This window comes from Crocuta crocuta, unplaced genomic scaffold (assembly GCF_008692635.1).
Source record: "Crocuta crocuta isolate KB4526 unplaced genomic scaffold, BGI_CrCroc_1.0 scaffold317, whole genome shotgun sequence".
Taxonomy (NCBI): domain Eukaryota; kingdom Metazoa; phylum Chordata; class Mammalia; order Carnivora; family Hyaenidae; genus Crocuta; species Crocuta crocuta.
Window position 1 is genome coordinate 823,727 of NW_027530984.1, and position 7,105 is coordinate 830,831.

The 7,105-nt window shown below is 34.3% G+C and overlaps 1 pseudogene; it reads left to right on the forward strand.

Annotated features, from left to right (window-relative positions):
• Positions 1 to 6,267: 6,267 nt before the first annotated feature.
• On the forward strand, positions 6,268 to 6,361 carry LOC144236607 (U2 spliceosomal RNA; annotated as a pseudogene).
• The last annotated feature ends 744 nt before the right edge of the window (positions 6,362 to 7,105 follow it).

Below are 7,105 nucleotides of genomic sequence, written 5' to 3' on the forward strand. Positions count from 1 at the left end.
GGAAGAAGCTATATCATGCAACTAGGAAGGAAAGGAAAGTTGTATTAGCTACTCATATTAGACAAAATAGATTTTAAAACAAAAATATTACTGACACAAAGATGAACATTTTACAATGATAAAGGGTCAATTCATGAAAATGTGTAACAGTTATACGTTTATAAACACCGTACAACAAAGCTCCAAAATGCAGTAAATTGTGGGAGGAATATCCAGCTCAACAATAATAGCTGAAGATTTTAGTTCTACACTTTCAGTAACAGAAAGAACAGCTAGGCCAATCAGCATGGAAATAGACCCACCAGACGTAACAGACGTCTATAGATAGAACCATCCACCCCAAAGCAGCAGAATCCACATTCTTCTCAAGTGCTCTTGGGACCTTGTCCAGAACAGACTATATGCTAGGCCATCAAACAAGCCTTAATAAATTTAATAGGATTGAATTCATACAAATGATGTTTTCCAATATCAATAAGATTAAGTTAGAAATCAGTAATGAAAGAATATGTGGGAAATTCAGAAATATATGAAAATAAATATGTTCTTCACTAATTAATAGATCAAAGATTACAAAAGAGAAAAATAGCTTGAGTTGAATGAAAATATAAAAGCGTATGGGATTTGGCTAAAGCAATAAAACTTTAAATAAAGCTGTAATCCCTGTATTAGAAGATATAAACTCAAAAATTTAGCCTTCCGTGATAAGAATCTAGAAGAAAGAAGAGAAGATTACTCCCAAAGCAAGTAGAAGGAAGGAAATAATAAATCTCAAACTAGAAATAGATGAAATAAAGAAGTAAAAACAATAGAGAAAATATAAATAAACCAAAAATTTGATTCTTTGAAATATCAGTAACACTGACAAACTTGTAGGTAGATTAACCAAGAATAAAAGAGAGAAAACTTAAACTACTAAAATTGAGAATGAAATGAAGAACATCACTGCTGACCTTACAGAAATAAAGATTGTAAGGTAATATTATAATAATATTACAAATTACTATGAGCCAATAGGTTGGATAACAGATAAAAAGAACTAATTTATCGAAAGGCACAAACAAAATCTGACTACAAGAAGAGACAGAAATTCCTAGTAGGCCTGACAACAAGTGAAATGGTTGAACTAATAATTTAAACTTTCCAAAAGAAAATCCAGGCCCAAATAGTTTCACTAGTAAATTCTGCCAAAGATCCAAAGAAAAGTAAATATAAATTCTTCACAAAACTTTTCAAATAATAGATGAAAACATGAGAACAAAACATAGTTGGAAACTCATTTTATGAGTCCAGTAATACACTGATATGAAAATTGGGCAAAATATCACAAGAAAAGAAAAAAATACAGACTAATATCTCTTATGAATATATATGCAAAATTACTCAATAAAATGCCGGCAACACAAATTCAAAAACAGAATAAGGATTATACTTTATGAACAACTAGGATTTATTCCAAGAATGAAAGGTTGAATTTGTAACCAAAAATCAATTCATGTAACTCATCATATTAATAAAAGACAAAAATCATACGGTCATTTGAAAATCATTAGACAAATTTACTCGATTTCATGATAAAAAACATTCGACAAACTAGGAGTTACAAGGAATTTCCTAAACCTGAATAAGGATATCTGTTAAAAAAATTACAGCTAGTGCTGTATTTGATGATGAAAGAATTAATGTTTTCACCTTAAGATCAGAATAGTGTTTTTAGAGAAGCCAAAAATGTTCTATAATTAGATTGTTGTGATGGTTGTACAACCCAGTGGATATACTGAAGAATGTTGAATTTTACATTTCATATCAATGAATTGTACAGGATGAATTGTGAATTACATCTCAATAGAGCTGACTGAAGATGAATAAAAACAAACAACAACAAAATGAGAAATGATGTATGAGACCTGTGACTTTCCATAGATCGGTAGGAAAGCATACTGAGGATTATATGACAGAAGTGGATCCATCATAGGCCTCTGGAGTCACACAAGCTAAACAAAACAAAACAAAACAAACAAACAAACAAAAAACCCAACAAAAACCAAAACTAAAACCAAAACTAAAAAACAGGAAATGATTTCCTTAGAAATATGCTGAAAGTGTTATCCCTATTTGAAACAAATGAAAAGATTAGGGGAAACCTTTCCTATGCCATTTAATAAGTGCCCTTATTATTAAAGGACTGAACTAAATCATGGGACTAAAATGCTTATTTATAGGAGTATGAAAGCCCCTCAAATAAATGGATTAGGCAGGATCCAATTTGATGGGTAGATGAGGAGGGAGTAAAACAGCATAAGGTGACTGGAACTAGTGTAAATTTCTAGACACTGTAATAGCTCAAACTCAGCATGAGAAGACAGTATGAATAGGTGGCTTTCCCCCCAAAATGAAAAATGTTTAGTGAAAAATATTAACCGCCCAATGAGAATTTTCTCTCAATTATGTTTCTTACAAGTATACTTAAATATATGCTGGCGTCGAGTGCCTGAAATCCCACTATGGCTAAAATAAGCGTTTTCTGCGTTTCTTCTTTCTTCAAAAACCATTGAGTTTCTGCTCTGGTCTATGGGAGTAGATTTTTTTTCTTAAATATTTTTATTTATTTCTAGGAGAGAGAGAGAGAGACAGCGTGAGCAGGGGAGGGTCAGAGAGAGAGGGAGTCACAGACTGAAATAGGCTCCAGGCTCCGAGGTGGCAGTCAGCACAGAGCCCGGCGCGGGGCTCGAACCCACGAACCGTGAGATCATGACCTAAGCGAAAGTCGGACGTTTAACCGATTAAGCCACCCAGGCGCCCCATATGGGAGTAGATTTTTAATTCTGGTTGGACATTAAAATACTCTAGGTCAAGATATACTTCAATAGGTGAATGGATATAAAAACTATGATATATCTATATATTAAAAGTTTGTTCAGCAATAAAAAGAAATAAGCTCTCAAGCCGTGAAAACACATGGAGGAACATAAAATGCATTGTGCTAAGTGAAAGAAGGCAATCTGAGAAGGCTGCATACCATATGATTCCAACTAAGGAATTCATGTGGAAAGGTTCAACTCTGGAGACAGTAAAGGAACCCAGGTTCAGGTTCAGGGAAGAAAGGATAAATAGAGGAGACCTTTAGGGCAGTGAAAATTCTATATGATACTGTAATGACGGATACATGTCAGCATACATCTGTCAAAACCCATAGAATGTATAACACAAGGAGCAAACTGTCCTGTGAACTGTAATAGAAATGTAATGTATGGACTTTGGTTAAAAATGATGTATCAAGTATAGGATAATCAGTGTAGCAAATGTACCACACTGATGCATGATGTTAATAATAGCAGAGAAAGGAGGGGGAAATGAGGGAGTATATGGGGATTTTTTGTACTTTTTGCAAAATTGTTCTGTTAACATAAAACTGCTAAAAAACCCATTTTTTAAAAAAAAGGAAAAAAAGGGGGAGATATAAAAAATGTATTAGCACAAATTCCTTCTTTAGAGATGCAGATTTAATTTTGCTTGGAAAGATACCAGGTTCTTTTTAAAGTACTTCAGGTGATTATAATATACAGACAGAATTGAGATCTTTTGGCTGATGATGACAGTAAGTATATTCTTGTAATATAATTTTACCAGGGCATGTTTGGTGTTGTGGTTTGGTTTATTTTATAAATTTGTCAGGAATAGTCCAGTTCTATGATAATAATAATGTCCTGCTAATGCTTTGATTTTTTTTTAATGAGGCACATTAGAGATTTTGATTTAAATTCAACTTTATACATGCTATGGGATTTATAGCTTTTTCAGTAGATGAAACCTGATACAATAGCTATAAGCATCAAGCCTTCTTCTTGCAGAGATTAAATAAGAAATTGAGAACTTTAAGTTCACTGGGTTTTAAATTCTTTCATCTGAATAAAATATTTTGATTTTAAACATAAAATGTCTTTGGATTTTTTTTCTATAATTCCCATGAAATAATTATGGAAGGGATTTGTATTCAAATATGGAATATATGTTAGCTGTTATTTTTATCATTGGTATATCTTAGTCATTTAATCTTATTGCAGAAACTCTGATGAGCTTTAATGAACAGGAATTAACATAATTTGAGGTGGGAAATAGAAGAATATACAGTTTTGGATTGAACCACCTTTGGAGTTAATTTAATTGATAAAGTAGTTTTTGGTGGGTTGCTCAGTTTTCTGTGGGATATATATTACTCATCAGAGGATTAGATAGTGCAGACAGAAGTCGTGGTATTTTGGAGCCTCTTGAGTATGGAAGCAGGATAGTTCCAGCAAAAATGCTGTTATGCTCACATGAGAGGCATAATTACAGCCTAGGTTAACCGTAAGTCAAATGAATGTTCAATAGCCAAGAGTGCACAAAGGCTTGCAGGAGCGGTGGGACTTTCTCTAGAATGTCTTCCTTAGAAAGGAGGTTCTCAAGATGGACTAAATATTAGTATCATCTGGGGAGTTTTAAAAGTCTCAATGTCTGGTAATACCCAGACTAATTAAATAGGAACGTCTGCGATGAGGCCTAACATCACAGAGAAGTGGACATGACTTACCTTGTTTGATGAGTTTGAAGAATACACTGAATGTGTGTAGCTCACCCACTTCTTTCTGCTCTCATTCTGAAGTTTGCCTAAGCTCAGAGATATGTATTATCTGTGCCTCCGTGCTGTGGTTTTTGTCAGTTACAGGCCCTTGTACCTGGACAGCTGTAGTATCCCTTCTGAGGTTGTGCATAGGTAGGGAAATCTGACAAATTCAGGGTGAGTTATTAACAGACGTAGCTTTTATCACTAAAGCTATTTGATTTTTATTGTACTTCTAAAATTATTTGTCAATTGGTTCCATACTGGGGACCTAATTTATTATCTCTGAATGACCCTAACAGATTTGATGGCTATAAAGCACTGAGGAGCCCAAGGAGTCTCAAGGAACCCAGTTGTAGGAAATACAGCTGATTTAATATATATTAGAAGGTTAATAAGCAGCCTCTGTCCCATTTTCTTGTCCCTTCTCTCCCTTACACTCTAGTTCTCTCTTACTCTAGCTATTTGTTTGAGGCTGTATGCTACACATTGGCTTCATTGGTCTCTTCAGAATGTCTTGAATATGACTCTCTCTTAACTCATGGTGAGTGTAGGTTTCTATGACACTGGTTCAAATACCAACTGAACAACACCTTATAACTTTGAGAAATAATACCAAAAACCTAAATCCCTGAGTTAAATAGCAAATTTCTGAGAGAATAAGATTAGATTATTTTGGAATACATATGCACCTTTATTCCCATCAATTGTGCTCGCATTGAAGTCACAGTCACGTCAGAAGGCAGCCTGTCCCTTTATCAGAGTCTGGGTCTGAGGATGCTTCTCAGAGAGGTGTTGGCTGGGAAGGCATTCACAGTATATCCACAGAATCACCAGCTTTCTTCACTTTTTAAATTTATGCCAGCTCTCCTATGTAACCTTCAACGAGTCATTGAAACATTTCATCCCAGAATTGTAAACTTCTCAATTGTGAGAATAAATAACATAATTGCATGCACTATTTTGAGAATTTTAGAAATACCCTAATTCATCATATTTTTAGATAGTTCAATTGTATATATTAAAATTCAGGTGAAATAGGAGAAGTTATTCAAACTTCAAAAGTTGTTACTATCTTTTTAAACATAAAATGATTATTGGAGGTTATATTACCTTGGGAAAGATAATAATCACAATCATTTTATTTCTATAATGATTCCTTTTTAGGCACTAATTATTGCTTTACAACATTTATTTTTTTAATTCTTTTAAGTGTGTTTTAACTGCACTCTTGAATTTTTAATTTTGTTTAAAAATAGTCTCCACTGAATTTTTCCTCTGAAGTGAACTCTATAAAAATTGATTTTTGCTTTTCAAGAACAGTGTTAGGAAATGTAGCTTAAGGGAAGGCTTTATTATTCTGTTTTCTCCCCCATGTTCTCTTTTGCTTTAGTTGTTTAGGTTCCTGTGATTTAGTTGTACTGTAATGTTGTAGGACTTGAACATTTCCTAGGGAGACAAAAGTGCCTATTTTAGCTTTGACTCCATTAACCAATCATTGGATAGAGGCAGTGCTTTCATTTTTTAAAGTTTATTTATTTATTTAAGTAATTTCTACACCCAACATGGGCTTGAATTCCTGACCATGAGATCAAAAATTGCATGCTCCCATGACCAACGAAGCCAGACGCCCCAGAGCAGTGCTTTTTAAAGTTGAGATGCCATTAATCGCTTCTCGGCCTTTTGGCTAAGATCAAGTGTAGTAAAGTTGAGATGCCATTAGACAGAATTCTAGAAGATCTGTATTTGATTCCACCTCTCTATAACTCATGAACTGTTTGATCTTGGGCTGGTGACAATATTTTTGAATCTCAGTTTTCCCACATGTGAAAGGAAGTTGTTAGAATACATTTTCTCTAATTTCTGATATATTTTTCTGTGAATGGTTCTGTGGCATGATTCTTGGTTCATGGTTATTATAATAAGCAATTACATAACCAGAGATTTATATTTTAAAATGTCTATGAAAAATCCATTGGAGGCTCCCTGCCACTGAGAGAAACTTGAACCACAAACACTTGATGTGTTCTTCAGAGAGTTTCTCTTGAGTTTGCCTGAAGGATCAGAATGCCATGGTGTTAAAAGTAGAGGGTGCCGTGGATATTCAGAAATAAAGCATATGAAATTTGAAACTTGTGCAAAGAATAGGATCTTTTTTGAAAAATGTGAAAATAATTACCCCCCCCCCCCAAATTTAGGAAAGCTTCTATATGGTTGGGGCCCATTCTGTTTTGTTCATTGGTTTTATGGGCATGTGGAAGAAGGAGGGCTCACCAGACAGAAGCCTAAGCCCTGAATTGGTATAATGTCACTCAGGTTGTGTTGTGTGGCTGAAAGCAAGTCGGGATATCAAGCCTTGTGGGAAAATAGACTCCATCTCCTTTTTTTAAAATAAAGTTTATTTATTTTTAAGAGTGAAAGAGAAAGACATACACACACAGAGAGATGGGGAGAGAGAGAGAAAGAATCCCAAGCAAGCTTTTCACACTGTGGGTGAGGAGCCCG